Consider the following 17,418-nt stretch of genomic DNA (forward strand, 5'->3'; position numbering starts at 1 on the left):
AATAGACACAGTGTGGGAATATTAATATGGCAGAAGAATACATAATATTAAAGGAGGTTTTAGATTGTTGAATACTGCTTGCTAACATTTAAAGGGGCATTTTTAATTCTGCAAATTATATGCTTGCCTATGTTAACTAGTCATCTTTTAATACCTCTAAATTAGAACAGTGTATTTTGCTCTATTTAGTAATGGATGCATTGCTGTAGAAAAGTTAACATTCTTAGATTTATTTCAATGTATTTCTGCTTGTAAATGAAATTACCCTGACAAATTGTGGCAATTTTTTCCTGTTCACATATATATATAAAACTATGCTTTACCTGTGGAGTGATGAATCTTACCTGTGCTAACACTGAAATACCAAACATAGGTGGTAATGTTTCTAGTATAGTCAAAAGCACAACCTGAGCACATGCATACATGATTGAGCAAGTCTCAGTCTAAGTCATTTGCCAGTACTGGTGAAGTTGTAAAAAATCAGGATTATAGGCAAGTTGTACAGCTTGTGCCATGTTTAATGCTCACAGGACTTTGCTGCTGCTATTGGTGCCACAGCTAGCTCAGTTAACACAAGCCTGTTGTTAATGCCATTATGGGCTGCAGACCTTTGGTCGCACTGTAGGCATGCCAAGATAGTGGCCATATCATCATGCCTGTTCACTGCCTTCTGGTTCTCCTCCTGGAAAGCCAGCCTTCAGTAGGAGTCTGAGGACACTGAGGTTTTTCTGGGCCAGGTTTAAACAGTCAGGATGTAGGTATGTGGTGGAACTATGGAGGAGTCACTAATGAGGAGCAGGCACTTCACTTTGCTTTCCATTCTTGCAAGTTAGACTCTTAGCCTGTGTGTCACTGAAAGCAGCCTTGTAGGTGTGCAATACAATGGTCTTTTGGTTTTCCTCAGTCACCAACTTTTCCTCTAAGGTTTCTAAGGTATTAGATACATCTTCTGATAAGTGGTGGACAGTGCTAACTTTGCAATTTGGGGGTGAGATGATATGGGTTCAAAATAATGTGATAAACTTTACCTGCTGCTAGCAGTCCTTTCAGGCAAACTCCTCTATTGCGAGTATCTTTTTTTTTTAATAGCAAGCAAGAACCGAAACCAATATAATCATTTGCCTTTTGAAGTTATTTTAATATTTTTTGTTCCCTAGCATAGTCTTTTGTGTTACTTCTGTGTAACTATAATTTTGTCAGTTTTAGTTGTTTTGTTATTTTTGCATAAAATTTCTGTCTTCAACTTATTTTTATCATAGGATTACTTATAAATGCAGGCAGAAAATAACTGTTTTGAAAAGCATGGTAAGTAGATGGGTGTATGTAGCATCTCTACTCTATAAGGCTTTCAATTGAATTATTTTAAGTTTGTAAAAATAAGCTTTTAAAAAAATCAAACCGTGAAATTCACACATCCTCCACCACCTCACCCCTCACCCTCCCCCATGTCCCTCGTTGACTGTGGGCGCATTTTATGTGTTACTTGAAGAGTTCTTACTTTCTATAGGGGTTGGAGTGGTTTGGTTTTTTTGGTTGGGGTTTTTTTTCTTTCCCCTGCAATGCTATGGCTTTACTTTTCTACTTATTTTTTAACAACGAGGAATTGCTTGGAGTGTCACTTCTAATTTTAACTGTCAGTTTAGTCCTCAACTTGATACAGCTAACTAGTTACAAATTTACTAGTAAATTCCAGTTACAATGTAAGTTACAAATTTGGTGTAGATAGAAACAACTGAAAAATGCAGCAATGTAACTTCAAGTACTGTGTGCTTCCCACACTGCTGTAGAACGTGGTTTTGGTTTTTATGCTTTCTAACTGCAAAAATGTTATGTTTTACTCTATCAGAAAACTTCTCTATGCAATGTGTGCTTCAGATTGCTCATGAATCTGGAGCTAGTTACCTGAATGATGGTTGCCAGTTTAATATCATAGTGAACTCCTTTACATTAAAAGGAGTTGTGTATAGTTATGTAGGTATGAATATACGGTTAGAAAACACTTGCTCGTGTATTTTGGTATGCCTATCTCTTACTTCAGTTTTAGGCATGAACTCCACAGAAACAGGGTTGTCTTCACTACTTTCATTTGAAACTTGTGAGAGTTACAGTAGAGAGTCATGGATTTAGTAGTACAGTAGTACTTTGGATTTACAACGGCATACTGATGGCAAGGCTTGGCCAGTCATTTGACAAAGTGAAGTGAAAGGGATTCTGCTAGTTCTAGGTTTTGGGGACTCTACTACTTCAGCAGTTTTACTAGGATATTTAAGTTAGATTTATGAAGAATTTCATTTCCTCCTCAAATCAGCGTTTTGAAACAATTTCCTGATCTTGGGGGGTTGTGGGGTGCCTGTAGACTTTGTCAGTATTTCAAGAAAGGTGTAACAGTTCAAGGCCTAGTTGCTGCTTGGCATTTGGATTGATCCAGTAACTTTTTTATAAAACTTACCCAAAATTACCAGTGGTAGGAAGAAAAAAGCCAATATGTTGGACTGTAACACATTACTACAGATCTGATTTTGGTTGTATTTGCTGTGCATAAATACCAGATTATTAGAAGTTACCCTTTTATTAAAATCAAACCTATAAAAAGAAAATAATAGCTAGTCTAAATAAGCTCGTATTATGCACTTAGAAATTTTTGATCTCTATCATACGCATAATGGTTCCCTTGATTACAATTTTGTCATTTCATTTGTAAATAATTTTCTTGCTAGCTTTTTGTATGATAGAGTGCATAGCTATCTAAATGATGAAAAGTCTGCAGTAATAGTAATTCTGAAGGTCTTTTTCTTCACTTTTGTGTCAGGATATTTGAGATTTTGTGCAGCAACATGTACTTTCTTCTCCAGAAGCCTTATGGTCTTTCATCTTTTATTTGTATTTACCTTGTTCTCTCTCACATACAGAAAAAGTAAATGCCTACCCTCTGATCGCTGTACTTTATTGTGTGTTTGAAAACATGTTCAGATTCATTTGAAGTTGCAACACTCTTTCATTCCAGCTTCTGCTGGTATAGGGAGTAGAGTAACTTGTCTCTAAAGAGACTCTTGTGCTGCAGCATCTGCTGTCTTAGAATGCAGAAAGCTTGAAATACTCTGAGCTGTTCTCTCTTATGTTTGCAGTTACTGTTGTACATCAATTGCATTGTGAGACAAAACTTACTAATACAAATTCCTGTTAATTATTTGATAGTTATTCTTTTGCTAACCACTTGCTATCTGTGTTATACGTATGCCTTTCATGTAGAAATCCAAATATCAAGGCTTTAAAGTCTTGGCAACTGTAGCAAACTACATAGAAGCTGTGATTGTTCATTCCTGGCCTTTCCAAATACCTGGCTGGTTTGAAAGCCATGTTGCTTTTCTTCATATACTGACAGGCTTCCACTTACTGCAGATACATGTTTTGGAGGAAACGTTAATTCTAGGGAGTTGTCATGCTTGCATGTTTCGTCTATGGGGCATCACTATCATCAGAGGAACCGTTTTTTGTAGAGATGAAAAAGGGAAGAATTGTTAGAGATGATTGACTATTTTTTTGAACAGAGACTGGACAGGATTCTTTCATGTAGTCACAGCTGAGTGTTAAATTGTATCAGATCTTTGTTAACTTTTGAAATAAATGCCTTCTTTTGGTCATACTTTTTCTGAAAGATTGCCAGCTCTCGAAGGAGTTGGGCTGCATTATCCACTTTTCAAGTCAGGGTTATCTGGGAGACTATATGGTGTTGATGTCTTGCTTCAAAATCTAAAGAATCAAAATAGTTATCAGCATCATTGCAGTGCAGAGCTTTTCCTGATTAGTCTGTTATTTGGTTTTTTTGAACTGTTATTGCCAATTTTCCCAAGCTGACTTCAGCTATTGCTCGTAAAGACTTCTTGTATTTTACTTTCCCTTGTAGAACCTCAAAGAATGCCTCACTTGATAGCACCTGAGAATTGCCTCGGGGTTACTATGTATGCTTGACTTGCTGGATTCTATAAATAAAAAAGTTCCTAACGTAGCATTCGTATTTCTCCCCAAACCAATTGCACTATTTCACTACTTTCTTCCTTTTTGCCTTTTTTTTTTTTTTTTTTTTAATACAATCAGCTGTTTTTCAGTCTACAGGACAATACATCCCTTTTAGCCCAGCCCAGCCTGAAAAATATTTCTAAGAATTCAATGTACAAGTAGTTTCTAGATAAATCTGATTGCTTTTTCTTTGTTCATCAAAACCCCTGTCTTGAATTCTGGCGTATTTCAATATAACATCATGTGCTTTTCACACACACCCCACCCCCACCCCCCCCACTCCTCTGTTTTATTTTAACTTTTTTCACCTTTAGATACTGACTTGTGCTTTGATAACTGGGTTTGGAGTGTTCATTTATTAAGTGGTAGAAGGTGAGAGGGAGGGAATAAATACAGGCTTTCTCAAGGAAATCACGGACTTTCTGGAATATTACCTGTTTGTTATTCACCAGTCTTACTGTATTAAATGTTCACTTTTTTTTGCTCATGAAAGACAATGGTATTACTGGGTAAGTAAAGGGTCTTTTTGAGAGAAAATGCAGGATCGAACTATTCATTTAAAAATGAATGTGAAACTCTTGGCAAGAAGTTTTGAGTTTGATTCTGGCAGGCCAAGTAATAGTATAAATGCAGAGAAAGAGTGGACAAAGAAGACTTGTGTATATTAATCAGGTGTTATGAATGTAAGCCATTTTATGAAGTAATTCATTAAGTATCAAATACGTGGAAGTAAAGTTCAGGCTTTTGGTAGAATTAGTCTACAATATGAAAAAATTTCATCTTTAAGGTCACTTGGTATAAAAAAAGTACCTGAGGAAGGAATGTTAAAATAAGATTTTACATTAATCCCTGCAGAATCTCACTCAAGTAGAGAACGAGCTCTGTGAGATTTATGTTGGGAACCTGCAATGAGGAAGTGTATGGGTGTGTGCTCTAAGGGTTATTCGTTACCAGATGTTAGGGATGAAAATCAGATAATAAAAGTATTAGGGGAAAAAAGATTAATTCTGAGGGAGTGATTGATAGTTTCACTCTTCTGAAAAATGAGTCACACTTACTAAACTGGGAGAGGAGTCTGCATCTTCTCTGCAGAGCATTCACAAAAAATGATAGCGCTAATTCTTATCATATTGCACTCTGCAATAGTGCATATCACTTAATGTCATTCAAATGGCATAGCCAGAGACAACATTCAGAGTTTCAAGTCATGATAAAGTAATCCCTTTTAAATAAAAATGGAAAAGAAATGCCTACTCTACAATTGCACGTTATTTTGTTCACTTGAAGGTATTCTACTCTTTGAATAGAATCTGACATTTGATTCAGCTATATTACTAGGTATGGAAGTTGAAATAAACTGGGCTTGCCTGATTTGCTTAAGAGTGAGGTGGCACCTAAACTTCTGGATATCTACAGTGTGGAGGAAATCCAGCTACCAAGTTCCTTTTTTTCGTAGTTTCCTGTGTGGTCTTTTCTAACAGTTTATTCCTATTATATAGCTCATTGACTTGAAGTAGGATGACACAGATCAGTAATTAAAGAATGCCTATATCCATCTGCCTAGTCACTGTTATGCTTTGTTGTCTTTATATCTACATGTTGTGCTGGCTGTGAACAGCCAAACAGAAGGACTTCCCAGTCAGGTTCCAAATCTTAATGTTTTGTCATCTTTATGTTTCACAGAATTCTGAAGCCTCTGAAGTGGTAATCCTGGAGCGCTGCTGGATTGTGGAGTTCAGGAGTAAAACAGATGTTTCCATAGTTCTCAGTAAGTAAGACATAGCTAATTATGTTCGGTGTGAATTTTTTATTTCTATCAACAAAAATTAAAACAAAAACGCCTAACCACTCAGACATTGGAACTTTTCTAAAAAATTAGCTAAAATATATCCTGTTATCTGTGAGGTGCATATATGTAAATATTGCTTTTCTCTGAATTCATGCCTAAAAAGAGAATCCTAAAAGCTATTGTTTTACTTTTTCTAAAATCAAGTGAAATTCATATATCATCTTCTTCCTCTGACAATAAATACAAGTTTGAGGTTCAGTTTTGTTAGGCATTATGTACAATGTGGGTTTTGTGTTGGTCCATAGCTAATTAATCTTTTTCTTGAATGATTATTTATTGCCAATCTCCATATTAAATGAGGGGGTTTATGTTGGTTTTTTTTCACCTCCTATCAACTTCTCATTAATAAAATTGGTAAAAAAAGTAGGAAAAAATCAGTTATTTCATAGCAATCAGAATCATTATTTTAGTGGAAATGTTTTACTTGGAGAAATTGCTGTCATAGTTTTCTCTGGAGGAACAGCTCAAAATAGCTGTTGTGTTAGAAATTTTTAATGAAATGGATTCTTTCTGATACCACTGCATGATTTTGAAGTACTTGGACCAATTTGCCATTTTCTGGTAACCATAATAGTCTAGTAGGCCCCTTTAGGTACTGGAAGGCTGCTATAAGGTCTTCCTGAAGTCTTCCTTTCTCCAGGCTGAACAACCCCAACTTTCTCAGCCTGTCTTTACAGGAGAGGTGTTCCAGCCCTCCGATCATCTTTGTGGCCCTCCTCTGCAATTGCTCCAACATGTCCACATCCTTCTTGTGTTGGGGGCTGCAAAGCTGAACACAGGACTCCAGGTGGTGTCTCATCAGAGTGGAGTAGAGGCGGAAAATCACCTCCCTGGACCCGCTGGCCATGCTTCTTTTGATGCAGCCCTGGGTACAGTTGGCTTTCTGGGCTGCAAACACACATTGCCGGTTCTGTTGAGTTTTTCATCCAACACCTGCAAGTCCTTCTCCTCAGGGTGGCTCTTAATCTTTTCTCCGCCCAGCCTGTATTTGTGCTTGGGATTGCTCCAACCCAGGTGCAGGACCTCGTACTTGGCCTTCTTGAACTTCATGAGGTTTGCGCGGGCCCAGCTCTCAAGCCTGCAAGGTCCCTCTGGGTGGCAGCCCTTCCCTCTGGTGTGTCGACTGCACCACACAGCTCAGTGTCGTCAGCAAATTCACTGAGTGTGCACTTGATCCTACTGCCCATGTCATTGACAAAGCTGTTAAACGGTGCCAGTCTCAGTACCAACCCCTGAGGAATGCTACTCATTACTGGTCTCCGCCTGGACATTTAGCTGTTGACCGCAACTCTTTGACTGCGACCATGCAGCCAATTCCTTATCCACCAAGTGGTCCATCCATCAAATCCATGTCTCTCCAGTTTAGAGACAACGATGTTGTGCAGGTCAGTGTCAAATACTCGGCACAAGTCCAGGTACATGACTTCAGTTGCTCTTCCCTCCTCCATCCATGCTGTAACCCTTTTGTAGAAGGCCATCAAATTTGTCAGGCACAATTTGCCCTTAATTGGTTGTCACCAATCACCACCTCATTTTCCATGCGCCTTAGCATAGTTTCCAGGAGAATCTGCTCCCTGATCTTGCTGGGCACAGAGGTGAGACGGACTGGCCTGTAGTTCCCCAGGTCTTCCTTATTTCGGTATTTCAAAATGGGGGTTACGTTTCCCCTTTTCCAGTCAGTGGGAACTTCATGTGACTGCCGTGACTTCTCAAATATGATGGACAGTGGCTTAGCAACTGCATCTGCCAGTTCCCTCAGGACTTGCAGATGCATCTCAGAAGGTCCCCTAGGCTTGTGCACCTTCAGGTGCATTAAATCTTATGTCTTGTGCCTGATGTTGAGGCACTGCATCAAAAAGGACTTCTTTCTGTATTTGGAAGCATTGCTTTGCATAACTATAACAGCTGAATGATTACCATTGAGTCTCAAATTGAGACTTTTCTAATTATGCCATTATTGAGTCCAATTAATTGATTGGAATCATGAGCTTTATGAGGTGGTGATGTTGCAATTCGAGTATAAATACAGTCATGTCAGTTCCCTTCTGGCATTTCTTTTACAATGCTTGAACATAATGCTACTGAACTGAACCAAGAATACAGTTGTAATTGCTCACAGGACTCTTTCAATTAGCTTTGAAGCCTGCAAACAGGACAGCTTCTGTGGCAGTGAGATTGGCAGGTTTTAACTCCAAAAGCTGGGGACGTAGACAATAATGAATACTGAGTAAGCGCTTCAGTCTGCCTGTGGAGAAAAAGAGGCTGTGAATATGTGTGGAGGAAGAAATATGCTTGCATAGTTAGGAACAGAAATTGCTAGCTGAGAGACAGACTTCTGAAAACAATGTTTTTGAAGGTCAGTAGTGTGGTTAGAGGTAAGGGTGGCATTCTGACTAGCCACCAAAAACATATTAAAGGAGAAAAGATGAAACAGTATAGAAAACTCCAGGTATGCAGAGCCAACAAATAATGATAAATGCCTGGAGGGTGACCAAGGGAATACAACAGAAGACAGAGGAAGAGACAGACAGGTAGAGGAGAAATGGATTTCAAACTTGGCAATTTTCCTTGCTGGAGAACAAGGACAACAGCCTGGCTGATGATTTGTTGGATGGGAAAAGAAAAAGCAAGCCAGGCTATTATGAGGTATTAGAACAAAACTGAAGATAAATGAAGATGATATACTGTGTACTGAATGAGGATAAAATACTAAAGTAAATGAAATAACAATCCATGTGCTGTAGGGGAGAAGAAAAAATTCAGAAGACAAAATGGGGGAAAAGCAAACCTCAGGAACTAAGAAGATAGCTTTGGCAATGGGGCTTCTATCATGAAGAACTAGCTGCATTGTCTCAAGAATATATCCAATGGCCACTGGCAGCCAAAAAAAGCTCTAAAATGTGCATCTGGGACTCTAAAGGACTCACATGGAAGCAGGATAGTAGGACATACCTGCTCACAATGTCCCATTTCTTGTGGAGCAGATGGAGGAGAGCTGTGCCAGAACACAGCAGAAGCTCCAAGGAAGGAGGCAGACTTGATCTGTGAGGTTTAACTTGTGGTGTGGCTGGGAAGGGGCATTTTCTTCATCTTGCAGCCTGCAAGATGAAGAAAATCAGCTGCGGGTTCAACTTGGAACCATGAGGGGAGGCTTTGGAGTAAGCTTTTCGCCAATTGTCTCTTCGTCTTCTGGGTGGTGGGCCAAAACCTAGGAGATGTAAGCAAGAGTGAGAAATGAAGACTAGCAGGGATATCTAAGAGGAGAACACAATGAGATGCAGGGAGTAAACATGGAGGGAAAAATAAGGACATTTTCATGCAACATCTAGTGATATTGTAGAGCTGATCATTGCCTCAGGGTCGTGTGGATACTGAAACATAAGGGGAGTACAGAAGAGGTCAGGCAGTCACAGCAGATAATCCTGTCAGTACTTCAAGTGCAGTGCTCCTAAAACACCCTTGTTCAAAAGATTTCTGAGCAGACCATGAAAGGAAACAGGATTTGTTAGGTGATCTACTATTCTGTATGTGGCGGGTTGCTTGCATGCCCTTGTCACATGAACTAGTAGCTATTAGTAAAACAGATCAGACACTGGTGTGAGATAGATCATAGAACGGTTTCAATTGGAAGGGACCTTAAAGATTATCTCGTTACACCCCCCACCACGGGCAGGGACACCCCCCACTAGCCCAGGTTGCTCCCAGCCCCGTCCAGCCTGGCCTTGAGCACTGCCAGGGATGGGGCACCCACAGCTGCTCTGGGCAACCTGGGACAGTGCCTCATCACCCTCACAGTAAAGAATTTCTTCCTAATATCTATTGTAAATCTACCCTCTTTCAGTTTCAAGCCTTGTCCCATCACTACATGCCCTTGTAAAAAGCCCCTCCTCTAGCTTTCTTGTAGGCCCCTTTAGGCACTGGAAGGCGGCTGTAAGGTTTCCCCAGAGTATTCTCCAGGCCGAACAACCCCAACTCTCTCAGCCTGTCTTCACAGGAGAGGTGCTCCAGCCCTCTGATCTGATTGAATGTGGCAGTTCACGCAGTGTGATTCATTCCTGAAATCCCAGAAGGTGAGATAAGGGGAGCATTCCAACCCTTTTGTCCTCAAAAGATCTTAAACCTGGAAACCATAGCTGTGCACTGAAGCGTCTGAGCAATGCAGTGTTAACTGCCTTGCCTTGGAGTCTCCTCAGGACTAACTGCTGTGTTCACGTCATCTACACTTGCACCTTGTACAACACAGGCGGGCATTGTAGCCTCCCCAGACAGAAATATATAATCATAGCTGTTTAGAGAATAGCCATGTCTCTGTTGGACCTTGGAAACCCTGTTAGAGGTGGTTACTCTGCGGGGTTTATGTGCCCAGGTGCTGTCAGAGGGGGCTGCAGGGTGGCACCTCTGTGAGGAGAGGCCCGGGCTGCCACAGCCTGTGCTGGACTGAACTGGTTCCAGCCGGCTCCTGGTGACCCACCACAGGGCACGGCTCAGCTCCTTAGCCCTGCTGGCAGCACCTGGGGTGAAACACTGCCCAGCTGTGAGGAGTGAGGGGGGGAAGGGCTGAGGAACAGCCCCGTGAGCACCAGAGGGCAGGTGGAGGGGAGGAGGTGCTCCAGGCACCCCAGCAGAGCTTCTGCAGAGACCCCAGCAGAGCAGGTATTCCCCTGCAGCTTGTGAAGAAACCATGCTGCAGCCAGGGGTAAAGTGTGAGGAGGCAGGAACAGCAGGGAGAAGCTGTTACGGACTGGCAATAACCGTCCCAGCCCTCAAACCTCCATGCCGCTCGGGGTGTGGGGAAGGTAGAGGAGCTGGGGGTGAAGCTGAGCTGGGGGGGAGTGAAGGGGGGTGGGGAGGGTAAAGGTCTTTGTCTCTAGTCAGTACTCTTTTTATTTGCAATAAATTATGTTATTTTTCCCAGAAGTCTGTTTTGCCCATGATGGTAACTGCTAAGTGGTCTCTGTCTTTATCTCGACCCATGGGCTGTTGCTTTTTTTTCTCCTCTCGCCTTGCTGAGGAGAGGGAGCCTGCAAGCAGCTGGCAGCTGGCTGGCCAAGGTCAACACACCATGGTTAATTTATGTCAGGCATTTTTCTTTGTTTTGTCCGCTTCCAGATGTGTCAGTGTTTGAGCAGAAGATGTAAAAAGTTAGGCAATCAGGAGGAAAAAGTTGTGTGAATGTTGGTAGGTTTTGGTCACGTAATGTTTCTCTGGAGTAGGGTAATTAGAACTGTGAGGCTAGATGTTCGAACCAGTCCCAGGAGCGATCTGAAGTTGACCACTGTTTTCCAGGATAAGATAGCCCTTTAAGACTGGTAATTGCATTACTCTGTGTGGTCCCTTAGTGAGAAGTAGGGAGGTAAGAGCTGTAACATCCCAGTAGGGCTGGTGAGGCATGAGGAGGAAGGGAGGGAACAGAGAAAACAGACAAAGCTTTTGTTGCAAGGTCACAGTCATCTAAAACATATTGCAGCGGATCGGGGGAAAAAAAGCTTGCATGTAGGAATACCCTTAAGATGGCAAACATTGCCTTTTGCCGTTTGTAGTATGTCAGCCACTTGGATTATTTTGTTTCCTTCAATAGTAGTGGCTTGGGAAGGCAGGTCAGTATCACTCCCCATTTTAGAGGTGGAATAACCAAGGCATATGCAAAGGTTAGTTTTGCAGACCTAGGCAGAGAATCAGTATCTCTGAATCCTGCCTTTTTAAAGGTAGACAGATGATCCAGCCTGTGATGTGGTATATACTTCCTTTCAGCAAAAGCAGTCTACTGCTTCACGAAGGCTGCACTTAGTACTTTTGTTGAATGCTTCAGTATTTCTGTTCAGTGATCTTGAGATACCATTGTGGTATTTAAATATTTGTGTGGTCTGCCTTGCTTCCAGCATAGGTGTGGTATTTATTTAATGAGAGGGAAGCAGCAACGTGGCATGTGTGAAACCCTGCAGGTATTAAAAGAAAGAAAGTATTATACTGCAGTAGGCAACCTGGGGTATCACACTGTATTAATTTCAAATACCTCAGGCTCTTTGTGAGCTTCTGTGGGGACTTAAATGGAGATTATAATGGAAACTTATATAAGTTTATTCCAGCATCGCAAAATAAAATAAAAAAAAACCAAACCCACAACACTGAAGATAAAATTTTTAATTAAATTCTTTATCTTTGAAAATTTAACTTCCAAAGGAAGATTAGCATAGCATCATGAGTAACCATGGGATGATTTCATCACTACTAATTTGAACATGAAATGCATCAGCATATAGAATTCAGTCAGCTTTGTGAATTAAAAGCCTCTGATGTCTGTATTAGAAATATCCTGCGGATATAATTTACGTATCAAAGCTTCCATTCTACTTTTGCTACAGCATATGGTGGTAAGCTGTGATGGTGCTTTATATTTTAGAGTGGCAGTGGCTCATTGATATTCACAACTGTTTTCCACTGCTGAGGTAGCAACTGAGAATTACTTTTTGCTAGCGCATGTAAAAAGAGAGAGAGAACCTTTAACCTTTTTGAACTCTTTTTCTTTGCATATTGGCATAGGAGGAAAAATAGTGATCCTCTAGAAAAGGGAGAGGCTGTAATTCTGGACATTGACCGTGTGCTTTGTACATGGTTTTTATTTAAATCCTGTCAGTAATTTCTTTTTTTTTTTTACTCTGTTCAACAAAATTCTATGCTTATAACTCATTAATGAAAATTAAGCAAGCCATAGATCATCAATCTTCCTGTAAATTTTACATATTTAGTAAAATAAAACAGTAAAGCCTTCTTAAGATAGAAATGAAGATCAATAACAAATAGAAAAGCTTTTAAATGGAAATGTGTTTGTTTTATTATTTTATATTCTAAAAGCCTTTTCATTAAACTGCAGTCTTGTGAAAGACAAGGGTCAACCCCAGTAACTGCCTACGCTTTTTGGTGACTATTATTTCTGACCTCATAGAAAGGCAGCTTTCTCTGCAAGAGATTTAGAGTACAGTTACAATGAAGTACAGTTTAAAAAATGAGGGATGTCATTAAGACATTTTTAATAAGAAATTTGTTTTCACTTTTAAAACAACTGAAATATGAAAGTGCTTGCCGAGAGAAGAGGCAAATACTATTGTTAAATTGAAAAACTTGGGAAATATAAGCAGCATTACAAAATAATGGGAAAAAAAAAAGTTATCTGAGGATGATGGAACGAACACCAAAATGCATTTCTGCCTTTAGTCAGTTGGGTTAGAGTAGAAAAGGCTTTCCACTGCCACTGGGGATATCTCAGCTTCTCTTTATGATATTTCCTTATTCGACAGCAGCCCTGTTTGAGCAGGGGAGGTTGAACTCTTTATTTGAGCTGCAGAAGTTCTGTAGGACTGTAACTTTCTATGCTGGCTTCTGTGGGAGAAAGTCTTGTTGAGATCATGCTTCAGTAAAAGAACTGTTGGCGAATAGGGTCCTGATCAGAAAAGGCTCTATGGATAGATATGTTTGCTTTCCACTACCTGCTTCCTCAGTTCTTGCTTCTAACTGGGTGTCTGCTATTGAAATAAGGAAAAGCAGCAAGGTGGGCAAGCTGCTGGAAGGGCCTCTAAGCACCTGCTAGTGAGGAATCTCCACTTAAGGTGTCTGAAACATGCTGGTATAGCCACTGGACCGCATTAGCTTTCCATAATGTTAATGTAAGTGATGTCTATTTCTGCCCACTTTGTATGTCAAGGGATGGAAAGTCAAGGGTTTGGACACAGTTATACATTGTAAAAGTGGGGCAGCTTCTAGACCACAAAACTTTCCTTCAGAATGTGTGTATAGCAACGCTACTGGCCAAGTGGGTGTGAGTTGATACAGTCCCAAGCGCTACATGCCCCTGCTCTAGAGCAACACAGCATGCTCTGCTACAGAACCTGTTCCCCCAGATTTCACCAGTGGTGCCTCCGTGTTGGCTTGCTTTTGCACCATTATCCAAGTGCCAGTTGCATTATCCAAATGTCAGTGCTAACATTTAGAGACCAATTTGTGCATTAAAATTATTAATATTTGCCCTCCCCACACCCCACTGATGCTAGTAGCTGTGGCCATTAATTTGTTATCAATTGAACATTCGTAACTGAACTAACAGTGTAGAGAAATGAGAAGAATCATTTTGATAGCAGGTTATTTATTGCAATTTCAGACTAGTGTTTAATGGCAAATATGAAGAGTATGTCTGATTTCGTAAGTTTTTAGATTTGCTTCTTGTAATAACTTAAATAGGCATTCCAGGGTTAACAGTTGGACTTTATCATCTTAAAGGTCTTTTCCAGTCTAAATGATTCTGTGATTCTAAGTAGTACAGTAGCAGTACTCCTGCTTTTAAGCACTCTGCTAGGTTCCAGGAAATAAACTAGTTATCTTAGGAAAAGCTGAGGACAAAGCTTTGTAAAATGTTGATTTAGATAGTGATTTTAATTGGATATCTACAAATCTACTGTCAGGACAAACACTATCAGGTAACTTTAGGTTACCTTAATATCCCAGTGCCTGATAACAGTCACAATCTTTCCCTTTCTGTTTTGGTGCGGTTTTTTGTGCGTGTTTATGCAAGCTATCGAAAGGTCCTATGTTGGTTCTTGTAGCTATGTAGACCTTCTTCAGTTCCAGAAGAGAAAGAGATAAAGATAGCACTATATACCATTTTGCTTTGAATTTAGAGCTAGTAAGTTGAATGTTTGTTTTGCAAAGAAAACCATTGTGTTCAACTGTGTGAATGTCTTCCCTGGGTTTATGCCACTGAACTCAAAACCCCACCAGGGATGTCCAGCACTAAGGTTTCTGTTCTGCTATTGCTTATTCCCATGTAGATAGAAAATTTTTTAGTGTTGTATGTTCTTAAATCTTACGTGTTCTCTTATTCAAAAAATACATCATAATGGTAAAACTAGGAGTGCATACCAGATAAAGAACTGCTCTTGTTGAAGTCAGTAGTAAATGTTCTCAAAAGGTAGGGATTTTTTTCCAAAAATAAATTGTGGTAACTCGTGTCAGCAAAAACTGCATAACAGAGGATGCTTGTGTACTTGTATTTTCTACACTAACTCCTTAACTGCAAAGTAAAAAGTGCTTTTGTCCACCCATGAAATACTCCTGTGTTCAGGATGTTTCAATACAAATCTAATTCTGCTGATATGTCCACCACTCATTTAAGGCCGTGGTTACATTTCTGGGTCTGGGAGTTTTATTTTCAGAAAAACTCATTTCAGCTAAGTTTTGTTTCCTTACTGAAACTTGGAATTCAGTGTCTGAGCTTGTTAGGGTTTACTGTATGCAGCTGATCTAAAATAAATAGCCTTGGAAGAGCAGAGATTATGATCTTTGTTACATGAATAAACCTATGTGCTTCTTTATGGCAACAGACATTTTAGCAATGTGCATTTTGGACATTGTTTGTGTTTCTTCTATTATCTAAACTTGTTGTACATAAATGTTACATGCATTGAAACAGTATGGGAAATACTTAACTTACTAACCATTGAATTTGCATAACAAAGCTTTCTACTTTTGCAGTGATGAATATTTTTCAGGTATCCTTGTATGACTCTCAGGATTTAACTTAGCTGTCAGTGTACTCCAAAGATCTAAATATAGCAGACTGTAGTGTTTTGAAGTGATAGGTCAGAATGAACTTCCAGATCTCAAAATTGGCACCTGTTAGATCAGAATACAGTGAATTATGCCCACTCCTGCTGCATTTCACTATACATTTTTGGTTCCATGCATTTAAGGGTGATTCAGTGTGCCTTTTGTGCATGCCAGTCTGATTTCCACAGCTAAGAGGTAAATATAAATAGCATGATTTCAATTGCAAGCCATTGATTTCCTCCCAAAGCAGATGTTTTTTCTCTAGCTAGCGGTAGGATATTTCAAGACGAGATTACTGTTCCTATTTAAAAATAAGGAGGAAGAAGAAAAGAACACTTTCATATATTTGTATTTTGGTGGTTAAGTATTGTCTTGTTTGTCTGACAGTCTTTCCTTAGCTATGGTATCTTGGATAGCCAAACTGCTGTTATTAAAATTATCTGTGGTTTTAAAGGCTGAATGGTATAAGCAGGTGTTTTGCATGCCTGTAAATATTTTTTTAAATTTTATTAGAATGAATGCTGGTCTTAATGCTGGTTTAATATGCACCTCTTCTTTTTTTTTTTATTTCTTTTTTTTTCCCCTTTCCTTTTTCCACTGGTAGCTCTAAAATACTACAAAATAAAACCAAACTTCTGAATATCTGAGATCAGTGACAGAGGGGAGTAGATCACTATGCTGTTTCAGACTTTACCAGAGTGGCAGAAAAGTTATCAGCTCTTCTAATTACCAGTCTTTTTGAAGGTTACTGCCCTCATGGCTCAGATGCAGTAGCAAATCACGTGAGAGCTTACAGGTGAACGAACAGTAAAGCTCAGCTCGTTCAGGTTTGGTCACTCAAGTACATATTTTGTGTGTAAAGAAGGATCTGATGAACATCTTCAGCTCCCTCCAGATTTTGGATATTCTTGTCTCAAGAACTGAACACCTTGTTTTCTGATTGAGCCAGGGCTAGAGGCAAGAGTTTGAATCCTTATTAGTACTTCTTAAATTGCCTGTGGAGCCAGAAAAACATTCCCCTACTTTCTGCTCTTCTTTCCAGTCTTTCCTCATGAATTCTCTAGTCCAACTGGTATGTGAAATCTTATCCAGCTTTCTTAGCAGCAGCTGCAGCCACACAGTTAGATTTCCATAGATCCACCCCCAGACAAAAAACCTGTCCCACCTCTACAGGGATTTGTGCCAGTACAGTTTTAAGAGGCTTCCAGACTTGAGGTTTGCATGTTTTGTCCCCCCCGCAACAATAAAAGCAGAGTTAATCGTAAGTGGCAGATGCTCAGTTTATGAAGTGCAAATGGGTTTAGAATAACATGTAAGTGCGTGCCCAAGGTTAGGTACTGAAGTTAGTAAAAGGGAATTTAAGTTCACCTTGTATTGAAAAACTTTTCTGTTGTTTGGGTTTTTCAAACTAAGGATGAAAACATTTAATTGTTCTGTTTTATCCAGGAGTATGATCTATGGCTTATTTAGGTCAAAACTATTTTGATGTCCAGCCAAATACTTCAGTCCTTACTAATACAATAGCACAGGTATATAGAGTTTTATGTTTCTAAATCAGTTGGTAACTTCTTTTAAAGAAGCATTGATTTTTCTTTCTTTCACAGTTTGTTGTTCTCAGTGTGTGTTGCACTAAACGTCACATTAAATTTGTGACTCTGTGAAGCCATCTATACTGCAGAATTTTAAATGCCTAAGATGTGGGTTTTTTTCTTCCTGTGCTAATCTGAATCAAATAGCTGAGCCTTGCTACTTAGCTGGATTCCTTGGGAGCTTCAGCTTTTTCTTTTCCTCCTTTTTTTTTTCCTTTTCTTTTGTTCTTAGAAAATGTGATCATTTAACAATTAGACTTCAGGCAGAACAGCAAATGACATGTGGATAGTAATGAGGTCAGAAGCTCCCTCATACAACCTGTTGAGTCTTCACAGAGGAGCTATGTCATGCTAAATTATCTGTAT

At 39.7% G+C, this 17,418-nt stretch overlaps 1 protein-coding gene across 3 annotated transcripts in view; it reads left to right on the top strand.

Annotated features, from left to right (window-relative positions):
- Positions 1–5,697: 5,697 nt before the first annotated feature.
- INPP4B (inositol polyphosphate-4-phosphatase type II B) overlaps positions 5,698–17,418 on the top strand; it is a 225,206-nt gene continuing 213,485 nt past the window's right edge. For all 3 annotated transcript variants that reach the window (XM_037397011.1, XM_037397022.1, XM_037397002.1), the window contains exon 1: positions 5,698–5,785. The gene's annotated coding sequence lies outside the window, so the exon portion shown is untranslated. The remainder of the gene's footprint in view (positions 5,786–17,418) is intronic.

Source organism: Falco rusticolus, chromosome 1 (assembly GCF_015220075.1).
Source record: "Falco rusticolus isolate bFalRus1 chromosome 1, bFalRus1.pri, whole genome shotgun sequence".
In the NCBI taxonomy this organism is placed as follows: Eukaryota; Metazoa; Chordata; class Aves; order Falconiformes; family Falconidae; genus Falco; species Falco rusticolus.